The 20,556-nt window shown below is 42.4% G+C and overlaps 1 protein-coding gene across 6 annotated transcripts in view; it reads right to left on the bottom strand.

Moving 5' to 3' along the window:
• ZNF385B (zinc finger protein 385B) overlaps positions 1 to 20,556 on the bottom strand; it is a 566,921-nt gene that overhangs the window by 192,779 nt on the left and 353,586 nt on the right. The window contains exon 1 of one of the 6 annotated variants that reach the window (XM_088461226.1): positions 9,592 to 9,665. The exons of the other annotated variants lie outside the window; for them this stretch is intronic. The gene's annotated coding sequence lies outside the window, so the exon portion shown is untranslated. Of the gene's footprint in view, positions 1 to 9,591; positions 9,666 to 20,556 lie in introns of those variants that run through there. 6 annotated transcript variants of the gene reach the window in all.

The following is a 20,556-nucleotide window of genomic DNA, read 5'->3' as shown; positions in this document are numbered from 1 at the left end:
TAGAGCCTCAATTATCATTCACAATGAGTGATAAAACTTGTTGCGTATGATAATGGTGCTCCAGCCAATCAGCTCCCAACTGTCATCTGTTTGAAAAATGAGAGTTGGGAGCGGATTGGCTGGAGCACTATTTATCATACGCCATGAGTTTTATCACTCGCTGTGAATGATAAAACTCATTGATAAATGAGGCCCTTAGGGCTCTATTCATCATCACTTAATTTCTACAATTACAGGTGAAAATTTTCATTTTCACCTGCTTTTGTAGAAATTAAGTGTTCGGGCCATTCATCAAAAGGGTAAAGCAGGAGATATCACAGCTATCTCCTGCTTACTGGAATGGCCCGCTGTCCCTATACACTAGTATGGGGACAGAATTAATCAAGCTCTGAAAATGCAACATTTTCGGAGCTTGATTGTCTTCAGATGGCGAGTGCTCCCTCAAGGAGTCTTGGGTCGCAAAAAGGGATCCATTCTGATCCCACCGCCCCTGTCCGGCGCCTTTTGCTGGACGTCGGGGCTCTTGTGTGTATGCGTGACCTGTGAAAAGATACACTGCTCCGAAAAGGAGCAATGAAAAAACTCAAGGAGACAGCTGATTTTCACATCAGCTGTCTTCACACCGGAGCATTGAATTGCTCTGGCGCATGCATCGAGTAGGTCGTTTGGACCCCGATAATTAACATGTTGAATAGATCCCTTAGTGAACACAATAGAGCAAGCTGGCAGCAATTGGAAAAATAAACAATTAACTGTATATTATATATAGAATGCAGAGGTGAAACTCTCATATATAGGTGTTTTTATGTTCCTGGGTGAAATTACTATTGCTACCTGTATTTTCACCTAACAGTAAATAAAGCAGCCTTTTTGTATTTGAATTGCAAGGAATGTTTCATTAAACTGACATATAATATAACGCAGCAATCAGCTCCTCTCACAATTGGGTGCCTTAATAAAGGATTGGTCAGACGGCATTCAACAGGCTGTCACCACAATTCAAATGAAGTGTATCACACCTCTGTAATGATCTCTTCTTGCCTAGCGGGAATGAAAGCTGCAAGCCAGATCCTGTACTCTGACAGCCTGTCGTGCAATAGCACTTTCCTGACTAAATTGTTATCAGGCTACAGTAGATCCCTCCATTAAATGCTGTCATAATTAGGTATAGTAGTGTGTGTGCTATATGTTCAGTCAGCCTGATCTGTCCTCTACTTTCTGTGACCAATCAAAAGTGTCACTAACAAGAGAATACATCGCCCATTATGGCCATGCTTGCTGTTTGGCTGCCCCCTGGGAGGGAGTAGGTAGGTTGGCATAGCGGGGGGGGGGCGTGCCTCGGCATAGTTGGGCCATCATCATCGTGACCCCGCCCCAGCTATATAATGCCGTAATTACTGCCATTGTAAAGCACGGGTGTGGCTACGATGACGCAATTCAGCAAGAATCGCGCCACAGGCCGTCCGGACCTCGCAGTTTACTCAGGAAGTGGGCGGCACTGGGCGGATGCCGTTCAGGATGGGAGACTCGAATGCTCTTCCTGGTGGCTGGGAGCACCACCCGGGATTCGGGAGCCTCCAGAACGTTCTGGGAGCATAGACAAGTATGATTATTATCAAAACTCGCCTTCTAATATCTAAATCACATAAACTGTAGTCTCAAAGCTAAAGTGTAAAAGTGGAACACCAAGGGGCCCAAAACACACAAGCTTGATTTCAGTATAGAAATATACCAACGTGCTGGACGGACGCAATAGCTCAGTAGTTGCATCTTTGTACGCAGCTACTGTGCTAATTTATGCTCATGCTGGGATGTGGTCAATATCCAGACTGCCGGAATCCCAAAGGTAAGTAGCGGGGTTAGGGGGTGGGTGAGGGTTGGGCACTAGGGGGAGGGTTAGGCACTAAAGGGAGAGTTTTAGGTTTAGGGTGCGGGGAGGGGGGAGGTTAGGTTCAGGCACCGAGGGGAGGGGGGGGTTAGGGAAGAGAGAGGGGGAGGTTTAGGATACCCACAGGTGCCGGTATTCTAACCCTGTCGGGATGCCGGCGTCGGGATCCTGACAGGAACAAAAGGTCCACATGGATAAAGGTAGAAAGGTACAAATGGTCGACATGGTCAAAAGGACGACACAAAAATGGTTGACACATTTTGTTTTCTAACCCTAATCTGCATTCTAACCCTGGCCCTCCCTTTGGTGCCTAACCCTTACCCTCCTTCCTGGTGCCTAAACCTAACCGTCCCACCTAGTGCCTAACCATAACCCTCCGGTAAGTGCCTAACAGTCCCTCCTGGACCCTAACCCTAACTCTCCGGTAAGTACCTAACCCTTAAAAACAAACAAAAAAATGTGTCGACCATTTTGTGTCAACCATTTCAATGTCAACCTTTTGTTCCGCCACTTGCCAGGCCAGTAAATGTGCAGAACCACAAAAATCGAGGCCTGAAAACATTGAGTTTACGTACATCTTTGAAACAGGCCCAGTGCAGTACTCTGCACTTGTACATCAGTGGTCAGTAGACAGCGCATACACAGTAGGGCGCCCGGCTCCCGAAGGAGAAGTGAAGTGATTGAATGAGCGATCACTTCTAACACATCGCAGGGGCAGGCCCCTATCGGAGATCCCATCCATGTGTTTTTAGATACATTTGGGTGATCTCTAATTTCTTATTGCAACAATAAGGGAGATGGGAAATTATAATTATCGGGTCTAGAACCCGATAATAAATATGTCCCTAAGCATGAGCATACCACATTTGCATGAAACTATTCCACATATGCTGAAGACCCAATATCATTATAACTCTGAATTCTCTGAAAAAACATATTTGAAATTTTCGTAGCAACAAATGTGAAACTTCTAGAAGTAAACAGATCACATTTCACTAAAAATGTTCCCTTTAATCAAAACTATAATAGTGGTAATAAGAATACGGATGGCATGGTGACAAAGTGTCGTTAGCAAGCAGGCACAGAGGTAAGTAATGCTGCCTCACAGACTGGGGACATACAGAGCAATATCTGTGTGTACAAGAAACAGCAAAGAGTATGAAAAACGACACGATGGTAGATAATTCAGAGATCTCAGTTGCATATATTTGCAAAAATATGGCTAATCCTCCAGGCCACGTCACGTCTTCTCTGATTACTGGAGGTTCCTACTTCTAAGTCAAGGTCTGGGGCGCGGAAACCCAAAAAGACAGCAGAGGCCAGCCACCTAGGGCAGCACACCAGTGAGAGACTAAGGTGTTAGTAAGTGTTAATAATTAGGGGTGTGCACCGGCCACTTTTCGTGTTTTGGTTTTGGATCTGGATCTTTCTTCGTGTTTTGGATCTGGATTGGTTTTGCCAAAACCACCCTTCCGTGTTTTGGGTTCTGGGTTTTGTGTTTTGGATCTGTATTTTTTTTAAAAAAAAGCATAAAAACAGCTAAAATCACAGAATTTGTGGGTTTTTTCTGCTCCTATGCTATTATTAACCTCAATAACCTTAATTTCCACTCATTTCCAGTCTATTCTGAACACCTCACACCTCACAATAGTGTTTTTATATCCAAAAGGTTGCACCGAAGTAGCTGGATGACTATGCTAAGAGATACGAGTGGGCGGCACAAACACGTGGTCCATCTAGGAGTGACACTGCAGTGGCAGACAGGATGGCAGTTTGAAAAACTAGGCCCTAAACAGTACATAATTCAAAGAAAAAAAAGAGGTGCAAGATGGAATTGTCCTTGGGCCCTCCCACCCACCCTTATGTTGTATAAACAGGACATGCACACTTTAACAAAGCAAACATTTCAGCGCCAGGGTCTGCCACACGACTGTGGCTGAAATGATTGGTTCGTTTGGGCCCCCACAAAACAAGCTGGCAATTAATCTGTCCCTGCACAAACTGGCTCTACGGAGGCAAGATGTCGTCCTCATCCTCCTCATCCACCGATTCCTCACCCTCTTCAGTGTTGTGTACATCCTCATCCTCACAGAGTATTAATTCGTCCCCGCTGGAATCCACAACTACAGGTCCCTCTGTACGTTCTGGAAGCTGGGCTCCCTGGAAGAGTTGATAATTCATTTTATGAACATCATCTTCTCCACATTTTGTGGAAGCAACCTCCTACGCCTTTCGCTGACAAGGTTTCCGGCTGCACTAAACACTCTTTCGGAGTACACACTGGAGGGGGGGCAACTCAGGTAAAATAGAGCCAGTTTGTACAGGGACCTCCAAATTGCTTCTTTTTACTGCCAGTACAGGTACGGACCGTCTGACATGCCTACTTGGATGCTGTCACCGATGTAATCCTTTAACAGACAGATGCACACTTGTCGCTGCTGCTTTAAGGATGCAGGTGCAGCTACAGCCCACACATTTCACAAAGACAGAAAAAAAAAGAAGAATATTTTTATTGTTTGTGGAGCGCACTTTGAGGGTTACACCACCCTTTAACAGACAGACGCACGCTTGTCGCTGCTGCTTTGAGGACAGTATCATATGCAGTGACAGTAGACTTGTCAGAAATTGTTGGCACGTCCTTCAGTCCGGACGAGATGTCCAAACCGGCCCTTGACTTATGACACAGGCGCACGCTTGGCGCTGCTACTGTGTTGATGCACGTGCGGCTACATTGCACACAAGTCACAAACACATAAAAAAAAGTTTTTTATTTTTTGGAGCACTTTGAGGGTTACACCACCCTTTAACAGACAGACGCACCCTTGTCGCTGCTGATTTGAGGATGCAAGTGCGGCTACAGCACACACTATTCACAAAGACAGAAAAAAAAAGAAGAATATTTTTATTGTTTGTGGAGAACACTTTGAGGGTGTCACCACCCTTTAACAGACAGACGCACGCTTGTTGCTGCTGCTTTAAGGATGCAGGTGCGGCTACAGCCCACACATTTCACAAAGACAGAAAAAAAAGAAGAATATTTTTATTGTTTGTGGAGCACACTTTGAGGGTTACACCACCCTTTAACAGACAGACGCACGCTTGTCGCTGCTGCTTTGAGGATGCAAGTGCGGCTACAGCCCACACAATTCACAAAGACAGAAAAAAAAGAAGAATTTTTTTTATTGTTTGTGGAGCGCACTTTGAGGGTGTCACCACCCTTTAACAGACAGACGCACGCTTGTCGCTGCTGCTTTAAGGATGCAGGTGCGGCTACAGCCCACACATTTCACAAAGAGAAAAAAAAAGAAGAATTTTATTATTGTTTGTGGAGCGCACTTTGAGGGTTACACCACCCTTTAACAGACAGACGCACGCTTGTCGCTGCTGCTTTGAGGATGCAAGTGCGGCTACAGCTCACACAATTCACAAAGACAGAAAAAAAAAGAATAATTTTTTTATTGTTTGTGGAATGCACTTTGAGGGTTACACCACCCTTTAACAGACAGACGCACGCTTGTCGCTGCTGCTTTAAGGATGCAGGTGCGGATATAGCCCACACATTTCACAAAGAGAAAAAAAAAGAAGAATTTTTTTATTGTTTGTGGAGCGCACTTTGAGGGTTACACCACCCTTTAACAGACAGACGCACGCTTGTCGCTGTTGCTTTAAGGATGCAGGTGCGGCTACAGCCCACACATTTCACAAAGAGAAAAAAAAAGATTTTTTTTATTGTTTGTGGAGCGCACTTTGAGGGTTACACCACCCTTTAACAGACAGACGCACGCTTGTCGCTGCTGCTTTGAGGATGCAGGTGGAATCTAGACGGGATTTGGAACCGGAGACACACTACCTCCATCAATTGTCTAAATCCCACTGCACTAATGGCAGATACCTGACGCACGTCTACCACCAACATAGCAGTCAAGGCCTCAGTTATACGTTTTGCTTCAGGATGACTGCTGTCGTACTTCATCCTCATCGCTAGGGACTGTTGGAGGGTCAATTGTTTAGTAAAAGTAGTGGTGTTCCTACTTCCTCTCTGGGATGATGAACAACTCCCAGCAGCAGCAACAGCACTAGGAGGAAGTGGTTCTTGATCTTTCCCTATTTTATTTTTATCGGAGAAAGTTTGGTCCTCCATTTATGTTATATTGATATATACGTGCGGCTAAGGCGCACACAAACACAGAAAATATTTTTTTATTTTTGCTGGAGAGTAGTGCACTTTGTGGGTTACACCACCCTTTAAGAAATGAGCCAGCCGGCTCTTTACTTATGGGACACAGGCACACGCTTGGCGCTGCTCCTTTGTTGATGCACGTGCAGCCACAGTGCACACAATTCACAAACACAGAAAATATTTTTTTATTTGGTTTGGAGTGTACTTTGGGGGTTACAGCACCCTTTAACGGTCAAGCCAGCCGGCCCTTTACTTATGACACAGGCGCACGCTTGGCACTACTTTGTTGATGCACGTGGGGCTACTGCGCACACAATTCACAAACACAGAAAATATTTTTTTATTTGGTTTGGAGTGTACTTTGGGGGTTACAGCACCCTTTAACGGTCAAGCCAGCCGGCCCTTTACTTATGACACAGTCGCACGCTTGGCACTACTTTGTTGATGCACGTGCGGCTACTGCGCACACAATTCACAAACACAGAAAATATTTTTTTATTTGGTTTGGAGTGTACTTTGGGGGTTACAGCACCCTTTAACGGTCAAGCCAGCCGGCCCTTTACTTATGACACAGGCGCACGCTTGGCACTACTTTGTTGATGCACGTGCGGCTTCTGCGCACACAATTCACAAACACAGAAAATATTTTTTTATTTGGTTTGGAGTGTACTTTGGGGGTTACAGCACCCTTTAACGGTCAAGCCAGCCGGCCCTTTACTTATGACACAGGCGCACGCTTGGCACTACTTTGTTGATGCACGTGCAGCTACTGCGCACACAATTCACAAACACAGAAAAAATATTTTTTTTTTTAGCACTTGGGGGGAGCACCCCTGACGGACAGAGCACCCCCTGGACAACACTACAGCACCCCTTTAGGACTTGGACACTGCACAGGACTTTGGAGTGGACACAGCCCCTATGGACAACTGACTGCACAACACAGTCCAGACAGCCCCTATGGACTTTGAAGTAGTGGACACAGCCCCTATTAACAACAGCAGCACAGCTGCCTCGATTTCAGATCCGAGTCAGGCGGGAAAAGTCGAGCCTGACTAGGATCGGCCTCGGATCGGGGGGGCTCGGGGGGGGTTCGGATTTCAGAAATCCGAACCCGCTCACCCCTATTAATAATAATATTAATAAACAATCTGTGTGTAGCTTGTATGTACTTCCAGTGGTGGATTTCCCACTAGGCACGAGTCAAGTGATGCTGGGATGTCAAAACTTATTTTTTTATTATGCAACTGGCAGGAAGGAGGGCGATTGGCAGCAAATTGTGGTGCGGGAGGTGATGTGGTAGTGAGGTTTAGGCAGCCTTGGCACATAGGGACGAGCCCCGAGGACATGAAGAGGGCGAATAGAGGAAGTGATGTGACGGGGGGAAGGGGATCAATAATGTTGTGTCTAGGGCCGGCCTGACACCTATATCCACCACTGTGTACTTCCCAGATACATGTATGTACAGTATGGGTTTTCTCACACTCCAAATATATACTGGTAGGTACATTGGCTTCCAACTAAATTAGCCCTAGAGCCTGTTCCTATGTTAGGGAATATAGGGCCTGATTCAATTGCAACTACGTACGCAGATCGAGTGATTGTCAGCCATTGTGCATGCGTATGCACCGCAATGCGATCATGCACGCAGACCGGAATCCATCGCAGAGTGAGTGATGGGACGTTAGCGTATAAGGGTGGTGATGGCGGAATGGTTGCAGAAACGCAGGCGTGCCTGTCCGTTTGAACGCCGTTGCATGGGCGTGCATAAATTAGCCACTGCGATTGCCTACGCAGCTCGAGAGCCCACTGCAGGTGACGAGACTTGCAATTTCTGCGACGGGTCAGTCCTGCTGTGATTGTGCGTGACGGGCCGATGTGCATCGATGTTACCGATGTATGCGCAGGACTGCGAGATATTACGGATGTGAGAAAGCAGCAGCGGGCATCTCTATGCTGGCTGAGCTGTGTCAGGCGTTAGCATAGTTTCGCAGCTGCATTGCGTGCGATTACCCAGCTGCGGTCACAATATCGATCCGTGCTGAATCAGGCCCATAAATTGTATGGGGTAGAGACTGATTAAGTGCATAAAGCACTACGTACAGTAATAGGAAGGAACTTTTTAAGTAAAGATTTTTAAATAAATATAAACTAAATTCAATATAATTTCACTCAAACATTTCTAAAGATTTAAATAAAAAATAAAACTTCTGAAATCAGGAAAATGATTCAGAGCCGCTCGTAAGCGGCCGCTCGTTCGTTCCGAGCGATGTTTGCCCAACTGCGCATGCGTACGGATCATAATACGCATGCGCGAACCAGTCAGTGCGGCCGAAAATCGTTTGTTTGCAAAATAGCGAATGCCTGCTATTTTGAGTGACAGAATGAGGCGTTTGTGGGTGGTAACAGGGGAAGGTGCTTGAAAACGGGGAGTGGAGATCCGAACGCAGGCGTGCCAAACGGTCAAAATGGGCGTTTTATGGGTGTGCATAATTAATACAGCAGCGTCATTGACCACGTCACTGGGTTATTTTATAGTCAGAACTGCTCGCAAGATTGAGGTAGGAAAAACCAACCACAAAAATAGCGAGCAGTTCATACGCTGGTCGATGTTCTTGATTAATCTAATAAATAGCGGACATGATGTAGGATGCGAGTGGCCAGGGGGCGTAGTTAACCAAAAAACGATCGCAAGTTTTGTTCGCTCGTTCAGACATAGAGGCGTGAACAGACCGCAAAGAGAGAACGGTTCATTTGAATAGCCAGCCCCTTTTTCTGAACGAGCAAGCGCTAATTGCGTCCAGCTCTGAATCAGGCCCTATATTCCTAAATAATTATTCTGGCGGCAATTCAACATTCTATGCTAAACCTATAATTCCTTTATGTGTTCATACCATATCATATTGTCAGAATTATCAGTATTTTCCAGTGTTAGGGAATACACACTAAAGGGATCGGTATGGAATACTGCCGGATGCAGTGAAGTTCCCGACAGGTAAATATTTTAACTATTTACTAACCTAACTCCCCCCCCCTAACCCTCCCTTAGGGGTGCCTAACCCTAACCTCCCACCCAAGTGCCTAACCCTAATCCCCCCTGTAAGTGCCTAAACCTAACCCCCCCTTCCCCGCAGCCTAAAACTCCCCCCGGGGGGGTGGCTAACCCTAGCCCCCCCCCTTTCCTGGGGAGTGCCTAACCCTACATCCCCCCCGGGAGCCCCTAACCCTCCCCCCCGCGGCTGTCCGCGCCCGGCTTACCTTTGATCGGTATGCAGGGCGTTGGGCTCCCAGCGTAGGTAGAATGACAGGCAGAGGGATCTCGACGCCTGTCATTAGACCCCTGCCGGGATTAGACAGTCGGGAAGCCGGCGGTCGGCATTTTCACCATCTTTCATCCCTGCACACCAGTACTGCATAATTCCCTTGTTACAGTAAGCTGTTGCTTGGCTATTGTTATAGAGCACACAGCGTATACATGATTGTAAAATGTGCAATACAAGTCATTATTTAATGTGTACTGTACCTGAGTAACCAGAGGTTGTCAATGAAATAAAGCCCAGTAAGGTAATAATATATCCTGTTTCATGAATATGTGTGGCAGCTTTCACTCCGTGCTGTGATAAACTGAAGAGGGCATCCACTAAGCAGGTAGAAGTGCTAATAGGCGGGTTCTGGAAATAAGCCCTCCCCCTTCTCTCACCTATCACTCACCAATTGTATGCGGTGTCACAGTATAACTGATCACCCAGATGTTACACAAAACATTCCACTCTTAGCTATGCTATGTAATATTTTTTCCATTTATAGAATAGTGTCCATGATATTTATTACACCTGCTGATGCTACCTAGCTATAAAACAAACATTATAAGGAACCATTGCCAGCAGTATTTTTTACAATATTTAAAGTCGAACAACCATCTCTGTCTTTACACTTTGCCCTTTAGGTTTGTCAGAGAAAAGGTTAAAGCAGATTAAACATTAACTACTTTTTCAAAAGGATAAACTTTATCAGCTAATGCTTTTATTTATAAAACGAAAAGACCCAAAACATCACAGCACATTCCACAGAATCACAGGAGGTAAATGACATACACTATTATATAATATGCTTTTCACTTTTTATTGGTCACTTAGGGGCCTATTTATCAAGCTTTTTTTTTCTTTAGATGTTGTAAACTGCTTTGAACCAAGCAGGAGAGAGATCTCTCTCACACAGCCTCCGGCTGGTGACGGAAACTGACACAATGCGCAGTTACTGTTGTCCCTGCAAATTAGTTTCCCAGCAGGATATTTTCATGAAAAATGAAAATATAATAATCACGGCAGTTCTGCGATTATTAGCACATAGGCCTCTTAAAACAAGTTGATATATATATATATGTGTGTGTGTATGTATGAATATATATATATACACAGGGCCGGATGGCTTCAAGGCCGGCTCGAGGAGGGCGGAAGTGCCCTCACTATGTGAGCTCAGGGAGACGGAATGGGTGGTGGTGATGGGCTGGTGTGCTGTGCTTGGCTGGGAAGACAGGGGTGTGCCGCGAGGCCAGGCCCCCGTGACTCGCGGTATGCCCTTTTCGCGAGCGAGCACGCCTAAGGCGCGCACAGGGCGGACTGTCAGGGCTGATCTACAGCCCCAGTCCGTCCCTGTATATACAGTATATATATATACCCGACATTGCCCGGATTTAAATCTTCAAGTTATTAAGTTTTATTATGTGATGTCATCCAAATCCATCCAGTGGAAGGCCCAGAACAGGCTCCCTGGGTCAAAGTTCTGCCCGTCGCACTCCACCTTGAGATCCACCGCTCTGTGAAGTTTTCATCCAAATCTACCCAGTGGAAGGCCCAAAACAGACTCCCTGGGTCGAAGTTCTGCCTAGCGTCCCCGGGTCAAAGTATTGCCTAGCGTACACCAATGGAAGGTCCTACCGGGACCTCAACCCCCTAGTATGTCTTCTGGGATCCAAGGTTACCACTCTGTGAAGGTTTTCGTCCAAATCCATCCAGTGGAAGGCCCAGAACAGGCTCCCTGGGTCAAAGTTCTGTCCAGCTTACACCAACTGGAGGTCCGACCGGGATCCTAACCGCCCTAAAACCTTAATGCATTATTTTCTAATGACCGCACACCTGAGACCTGGTCTACTTAATACTTTAATCTGAACCTCATCGCAAATCCACAGCTGAATCAATCACTTCAAGTGTAAACAATAACATCTCCCACAGAAAAACAGCACATCATAGCCTCACTGTCCGTTATACACATCACTGCTTCACTGACAGTAATACACATCACTGCCTCATTGATCGTAATGCATATCACTGCCTCATTGACCGAAATACATTTCACTGCCTCACAGAGGGGCTTATTCATCATAGGCCAAATTCATCACTTAAGTATCTAACTCACAACGTGGGAAACGTGACACCAGAGCAATTCATCATTGCTCTGGTGCGGGGACAGCTGCTCCAAAAAGTAGCTGTCCCCTCAGTTAGTATAGCACGCATTAGTAGTAGTAGCTGTGTTACTTACCTCCTCCCCGTCGTCCAGGCTACGAATGCATGATCTGAAGTCACCCATGCGCAAAGCCGCCGGGGAGTTAGTGAGGAGGTGGCAGAGGGATCCGCTCAAATATATAGACAGCGCTACTAGAGTAAGGATATTTTAATAGACATACAAATTAATACTAAAAATACATAGCAATATAAACTATTGAAAATATATGAGTATTAGATATCCGGCCGGTGTTACTCATTTAGTAAATCTGGGCTGATTGGTACACCATCAGCCCAACGTGGAATATGTTAAAATATTTGACTATCAAAAAGGACCCTTTAAAAATAAATCGGATTTTTATCCGTTATAATTTAAAGGCCCGTATATAGACAGTTTCTGTAAAACCACACTCGACCAATTTAAAACCATGTGCGAACGTGCGGAAAAGAAACAATTAATAGATAATTTGAACTATGGAGAGAGAAGGGCTATAAAATCTCTATATACAGATAGAGATATTGTTATTAAACAAGCAGATAAGGGTGGGGGGTTGTCATTCAGAATACTGTGGACTATATTACAGAGGCTTTGAGACAACTCAATAATGAAAACTTCTACAGAAAGTTCTCTCACAGATAATTTGTCTTTTTATGTATATCACTTTTTACAAGGACACTAAATTAATTTAAAATCCTATATAAAAGACATTTTCTAAATCTAATCAACACATTAACTTGGTAATCTGGGTATTATTTATTAACTTGTGATGTAGAGTCTCTTTACTCCAACATCCCACATGACCTGGATATCAATGCTGTGGATTACTATTTAAAAAAGATGACACGTTACCACAAATTTCACATGATTTTATTCTTAATTCCATTAAATTTATTTTATCTCACAATTATTTCTTATTTGATAAACAGTATTATCTACAGACACTGGGAACTGCCATGGGGATGAGGTTCGCCCCGAGCTTTGCCAATCTCTACATGGGGCTCTTTGAAGAGCAACATGTGTGTGGGGGCGGTTTCGGGGGGAGCCTCGTCCTCTATGGCAGATATATAGATGATTTATTTATTGTTTGGAATGGGGGATTTGAATTCACTGCATGCTTTCACAGATAGTTTGAATCACAACAATTCTGGTTTAAAATTCACTGCATCTTTTAGTGCTAGTTGCATAAATTTCCTGGATATCGCCCTCACCATTAAGTATAATATGCTGGTTACAGAAACTTATGTCAAGCCAGTTGATCAGAGTAGATATCTCAACTATAGGAGCTCACATGATAGAGGATGGATCAATAATATCCCAAAGAGTCAACTCTTACGAATCAAGTGCAATTGCTCGACCAAGACAAAATTTGAGATTCAAGCTGGGGATTTTATAATATCACTCTTAGAACAGGGATATCCTGAAGAAATTCTGAGTTTGGCAAATGAGGAGGGTAGTAATATGGACAGGAATACTCTACTTATAGAAGGTAATAAAAATAATAGAAAAAATAATACTGCTGAGACACAATATGTCTTTTCTCACGCAATTTAATAGTCATGCCTGGGAAATTAAGAAAATTATAAGAAAAAACACCCCGTTACTCTTATTAGACGATTTTTTAAAACAAGAGATTAATCCAATAGGACGGGTTATTTTTAGAAAATCAGAGAATCTAAAGTCGATAATAGTTTCTAGTCGTTTTAAGGGTAACACTCAATGTAAAACAGGGACTAACACATGGCTCCCTATTAGGCCGGCAGGTTTCCATAGATGTGGGAAAACTTCATGTGGCACATGTCTCCAGGCGGAGAAAAAAAGTGTAGATTTCATTTGAAGTGTGAATATGGAATGTTTTAAAATCAGAGAATTTATGAACTGTTCATCCTATTTTGTGTATTATCTTATCACATGTGGCTGCGGTGTCCAATACGTTGGTAGAACAACTAGGTCTTTACATACACGTTTTATGGAACATCACAGAAATATTCTCAAAGGTATTAAGACACATCCACTTTCAAAACATGTCACCCAATGCCAAAAATTTAAAGATCTGAGAGTGAAAGCAATAGAACAGATAAAAGTCACATGTCGCGGAGGTTAGAACACTTTGCAAGAGGGAAGCCTATTGGATATATAGACTGGGCACACTAATACCGGGTGGTCTCAATGACACGGTGGAATTGAACAATGTCTGAACAGTGTCTTTTCACACAATTTTGTCATATGAAGTTTATTATGTATAATTGCCTTTGAAAATATATTTAAACACTTAAAAACTAAAAATCAGTAAATAAATTAAGTTATCCTAGTCCGTTTCTATTTTAAAACCATATTTTGAGCTAATATATCTTGGGATGTTTGTCTAGGTTACCAAAGGTCCCTTTGGACCAGGGTATCATGCCCCCTTTTTTTGTTAGACAATTTTTTTGTGTGCTTAATATAGAATATTGAGTCCACCCTCCGCTTTGTTTTCTGTTTTGTTCTTTTCTGCTATGTTCCTCTCTTTTATTTTAGCTTTCTATCTAATAAATTTAAATTTGATATACCAAAAGTGTTCCATTATACCCCTTTTTCTCTTTCTGATTCCAAGTCTGGGACTTTGAGTTACTAGATTAGTCTACTTTTGGGTATTTTTCATTGTTTCTTTTTCTTTTAAAAGCTAATTAGAATCTATTATTAATAGAGGTTGAATCCTCTTCTGAGGTTCCAACTAACTATCCTATTGATTACAAGTAACATTATTACATATGATGTTATACTATGTTCCTATTTATAAAGGTTTGATTTTGGTTTTGATTGTGTAAATATCTGACTCAAATAAGCATGGATTAAGTAACAGTATTATATGTAGCTATACTTTATTATTTATTTGATTGTTATTATTATTTTATGTATTATTTATTATTTTTGAATTAAAAAATGTGTCTATTTATATTTTTTTCTAATTTTGTATCATGATTATTACTCTCAATATATTTATTTTTATAATTTTCTCTTTTTTTACACAAAAGAAAGGTTTATATATGTACATCTTTTCTGTGAGAATCATTATAACTAAAGTAATATGTGTATGTATATTTATGTCACTGTATGTACATTTATCCATGTATATAGGTATATGCATTTTTTATGTCTATATATGTATATATACCCATCTCTATACAATACTGTCTAATGAAGCAAAAAATGTTGTTGCTCTAAATGAATTTAACTATCCGATTCTTCTCTGAAAATGGGGAATGTGGTACTAAACTAGAATGCGCAAGGAGCACCATTGATTTATGCATAAGATCAGCTGTCTATGACACACAAACATTGGTCAGCTGAAACGCATGAAGGTAATGCCTCATGCAAGGGTGTGTCATAAATGAAGACCACCTATTAGATTACTGATTACAAATGATGTGATCTCGCTCGAAAATGAGGCTTGGCTTGAGACACACGGCGCATGCGCAAGACGCCGGTTTCCGGGATAAAAACCGGATGATTCATATTGAATACAAACACTTCTGAGGAAGCCGCTGAACCTAGACGGAGGTGGAGAAACGCGTAAACCCCACTAATTTGTATACCAGCTGGTCGGTAAATACTCATTTCGTCTCCCCGGAGTGCTGTGAGTAAAGGACAATTAAAACTGACAGGTTGTGTTCCTGGTTTCACTAAAGGGAACAGCTTCATTGGTTACAGTCTGCCTAAAGGGGATTGAAAGGCTTTTACTGCTTGTTTGTGTGACTGCCTACTAACACTCTGGAAATTACTAATATCTAAATTGAAGTCTGGATGCATGCAGGCTGTGTTCCTTAATAAACTAATAACTAACAGGATTGAAGTTTGGATGCATGCTAAATACGAATCGCATTGCAAATTAACATATGGAGCATTTTTGATGAAAACATTTTATCAAATATTTTTTTACTTTGAGCATGGACTAAACTCACACTCTGGTATTGACAGAACATGAGCCAGAGACATATTTATGTTTATTAATATCCTTGGCACCAATACTGTTGATGTGTTTGTAAAACCAACAGACATTTTATTTGTATTTATTGTCCATAGAGTAATGTCAGTTTTATTATAAGTTTTATTTTATGTTATTATGGTGTACCAATCAGCCCAGATTTGCTAAATGCGTAACACCGGCTGGTTATCTAATACTCATATATTTTCAATAATTTATATTGCTATGTATTTTTAGTATTAATTTGTATGTCTATTAAAATATCCTTACTCTAGTAGCGCTGTCTATATATTTGTGTCCTCCCCCCCCCCCCTTTTCCTGGTTCTTATAGGCAAAAGCATATACCTTTTTTTTGACAGCAGCTTCAGAGTGTTTTTTTAGTAAATTTTTTTCTATTTTACTGATATTCATGTGCCTGGTATAGAGCGCCTGGTCTATATTCTTTTTATTAAATTCGGATGTTAAATTATATGCCAAATTAATCGCTTTGATTAAATCCTTAGGGAGACTAATTTAGTGTCTCTAGGTCAGGCGGGTTTCACTATGGGGAGACAAGCCCCAGATAATACCAGAAGAGTTTTTTCCATCCTGGAATCCCAAGCTGCTTGTTCCGAGCCTATGGTTTTATTATCTCTAGACATGGAAAAAGCCTTTGACAGGCTTCACTGGCTCTTCATGTCTCGGGTTCTTGCCAAGTTTGGTTTTTCCGGCTTGTTTTTGAGAGCTATCCTGAATTTTTACAATGTCCCTTCGGCTCGAGTGTATAGTAATGGATTCTTTCCAACAGCTTTAATATCTGTAATGGGACTAGACAAGGGTACCCCCTTTTGCCTTTAATATTTGCCCTGGCTATGGAACCCCTTGCTGAAAAAATTAGATCCTTCTCTTCCTTTGTAGGCTTCTCTATTGGCCATAAGCAGCATAAGATATGTCTTTTTGCTGATTACGTCCTTTTATTCATCACAAAACCAGACATTTCTTTACCTGTTCTTCATACTATTCTCCAAGAATATACTGCAACTTCATACTATAAACTAAATACCTCCAAAACGGAAGCACTGGCATACAATCTCGACCACCCTAAATAGACTCCAAAACCTATACCCATATGCCTGGAAGACTTCATCTATTAATACCTGGGATCAATATTCCTTTAAACATTCAGCATGTTATACCATGTAATTATCAGCCTCTACTAGAACAAATCTCTACACTTACCAAATTGTGGGTTAACTACGAAATTTCATGGAGTCTCTCCTCTGCAAAAATGATGTTCCTACCTAAAATTATTTATTTATTTAGAGCCATTCCATATTTAGTTCCATTAAATCTATTAAACAAATTCTATGCAGTTATGTCCCTGTTTATTTGGAAGGGTAAACGCCCTCGTGTAGCTAGAGCTCGTTTAACCAGGTCTAAAACTAGAGGGGGTTTAGCGGCCCCTATGCTCAAATACTATCAACACGCCTGTCTACTAGACCAGATGAAAGATTGGTTAGTCTCTCCACCACTTAAACCATGTGTGACTATTGAATTTTCTGCATGTCAAACCTTCCCCTTACAGGACATCATATGGATTAAGACTGCTGATAGACCCCAGTGTTCTCCCCAGGCTGTTTTTGGTGGGTGCACCACCCGGCAAGAAACCGCCTACCACCCGGCACTTTGGCAGCCTGCAAGTGGGGACAGTATCTGGGACCTGTATAAAAAGGACCAGATCCTACAAACTTTGCAGCTTTTTCATAATCAGACGACTGGGCCCCTAACAAGAAGAGGAAAATTAATATATAAAATGTTATTTCAAGTTTAAATCATAATGTCAGGGTTTAAAAAAATTTTTTATTGTGAAGGCCTCCACCCGGCTACTTCTTGATGCCACCCAGCTGGAAAAAAATTCTGGGGAGAGCACTGGACCCCCTCACTCCCTTATTCCAAATAGCTTTTCTGACAACCTCATAATCTGGGATAAACTGATTTCCTCACATGGGGAATTCTCTCTTCCATCTTCTCACATCTCTATATTAGCTCTCTCAAAATTGATCCCTAACCTCTCATTAACTTCCTGGCATGAACGAGGTGTCATAACAGTTAGAGATCTTTATACCGATAATCAATTTAAATATTTCAACAACTCCAAGACCAGTATGACATCCCTAAGAATGACTTCTTTCAAGTAAGACACTGGGTATTCTCTAACTCTTGTTTGAACCATCTCCTTCCCTCCCCACTTCCTTATATACTTTCCAAACTTTCTACTGCCGGCCATAAGAGATGCATTTCTTTGACCTTTCTAGAAGACTAAAAGCTATCCATTCAAACCAAATGGGAATTAGAACTTAGTATATCCCTGACTGACGATGACTGGGCTACTTTATTCATGAACATCTTCAAAATGTCTAAATGCTTGAACCACTCTGGTTTATACTACACTCCAGTCAAATTACACAGAATTTGGCCTGATTCCTCTAAGTTTTGTTGGAGAAAATGTGGACTAGAAGGTACTCTGCTACATATTTTTTGGGCTTGTCCTATTATATATTCCCTTTGGTCAGAAGTATTCCTGTTAATTACCCAGGTTACTATGGAGACTCTTCCTCAGTTGCCGGAAATTGCTCTCCTACATTATTTCCCTCCCTCAATATAAACACACAATAAGTACGTTATCGGACATATCCTGATAGCTACGAGGGCGGCTCTAGCTCAGTTTTGGAAAAGATCTGGTCCCCCATCTCTTTTGACAATAATATCTAAAGTCCAGAGAAGTTTTGAAATGGAAACCTTTGGATTTAAATACTGTACTTCATCCTCATCCCCATTGATAATTTTGCAACCTTGGTCTGACTTTTCTGACCCACCTGCCCACTAGACGTCCATAGGTAGCTAGTTTAATCACAGTTTCATCTTGACACGATAGATGTTAATATGGATGACCTCACACTTATTTCCTTAATAATGGATGTATGTATATGCAGTTTTGTTTTATATATATGTTTCAGTTTTTTTCTCTATATTGTTTCATATTGCTCTGTTTTTATATGCAATATTTATATTAATTTAATTTTTTCTATTTATTTTATTCTATGTTATTTTATTTTTTTTAATATTACAAACTATGTAACATTTTTGCTATTATGATTGTATACTATTGTTTATTGATGTTAAATCTGATTTGTACTGGAAACTCTTTCCTCTAATAAAAATTATTTGAGTAAAAAAAAAAATTAATTAAAACTAAACAGCCTATTCTGAACAATTTTCTCCACTGTCCTGTGGAAGAGATGCATCTCGAAATGCGTTGACTGAAGTGTGATGGAGAACTGATTCAGGAGAGTTCCCAATTGATCCAGTGGGAAGTGCCTTCACGTTTTTGAGGTATCCGGAAACCTCCACCGTTTATCTATATGCCCATTGAATCTGGATTTCTGGTAAACCTCCACCTATACCTACACTTTTTTATGAATTATTTTATCATTGTGGATGTACTCTCAATTCAGAATAACCTTTTTAATATATATGTGAAAACAATAAATGTATCGGTGTTTTATTGCACTATGTTTTCCATATTTATTTTTATATGTTGCGAATATCTATTGGCATTCATCTGTGAACGGGAGAACACCTATCAGGACTGGGGACTCAGAGAGTATACCCTTCTGTATTGTTTGTTGTGTGACAGCACATTTGTAGTATGTAACCATATATTGGGCTTTAAAATGTTCTCCTCCTATTCTGTATCTTTCACCTCACATCATTATCCATGTAGAACTATTTTGTCACAACCATATTATAAGACAGATATACCACTCTTGGGTGAGCCACCTCACGGGGGGCGGGGCCAGACTATAGGCGTCATTAGGCCTAGTCCCCTAGTCCCCCTCCTCACAGACCCGCGATACGCGGGTCTGTGAGGAGGGGCTGGGCTAAATGATGCGAATCGCGCAAATTTCACAGAAAATCTCCCCATCCTGCCCAAAGTGGGTTGGATGCAGGAGATCTGCCTACTCTTCCGGTGGTGCCGGGGGGTTTGAGAGCATCCCTTGGCTCCCGGCAGAGTAGGCATGTATGCAGTAGCTGAAATAACAACGTGTTACAATAGTAGTATCAGTAGATGTCTGAGTTTACAGCACATCATAACGTGTTTCCCCGATAATAAGACACTGTCTTATTTATTTTTTTGGTCAAAAAAACACACTAGGGCTTATTTTCGGGGTAGGGCTCATTATGTTGTTGAATGCAGCCTGTGCCTCTCCAGCCCCCCCTATTGTTGAATACAGCCTGTGCCTCTCTCCCCCCCTGCTGTTGAATACAGCCTGTGCGTCTCCAGCCCCCCCACCCCCACCCCGGTGTTGAATTCAGCCTGTCCCTCTCCCTGTTGAACGCAGCCATTTCCCCAACTTACCTTTACAACAAGAAGAATCGGGAGGCGGCTCCTTCCTCCACGATCCGCGGCTCCTCCGTTGTCCACCTTCAGAGTCGCGCCTTCCTCCACGGTCCGCGGCTCCACCGATGTCCACCTTCAGAGGCGCGCCGTGACGTCATGACGTCACACACGCTGACTCCAAAACAAGCTTTATTGGAAGCTTGTTTTGCAGTCTGACTACAGTACTGTAAGCTGGTGGAGGAGCGGCCCGAGCGGGCCGGGCAGCCTCCTCCAGCTCTTTCATTTAGTACCGGATTTCATGCGGGGGGCAGAGCTGGGTGCACATTAGTGTAGTGCAGGGACCGGGAAAAATTTAGATTTTATTAGGTCTTACTTTTGGGGTAGGGCTTATTTTGGGCCATTCATCAATAGTAAGGATAGGTCTTATTTTCGTGGTAGGTCTAATTATCGGGGAAACACGGTACTTGTGGATGAGGTACAGCAACAGACAACCTCACAGGGTTTCACGCCTATCAGTTAAAATAAAGAAAGTGAGGCTACGGTGGGGACAGGCTGACCAACACTGGACAGTTGAAGACTGGAAAATCCTTACTTATGACAATGCAACATGGAGATGGTATGGTCAGAATTTGGCATACACAACA

The sequence above is a fragment of the Taudactylus pleione genome, unplaced genomic scaffold (assembly GCF_031769625.1).
Source record: "Taudactylus pleione unplaced genomic scaffold, aTauple2 ptg001027l, whole genome shotgun sequence".
Taxonomy (NCBI): Eukaryota; Metazoa; Chordata; class Amphibia; order Anura; family Myobatrachidae; genus Taudactylus; species Taudactylus pleione.
This window is presented reverse-complemented; position numbering and strand designations above follow the sequence as displayed.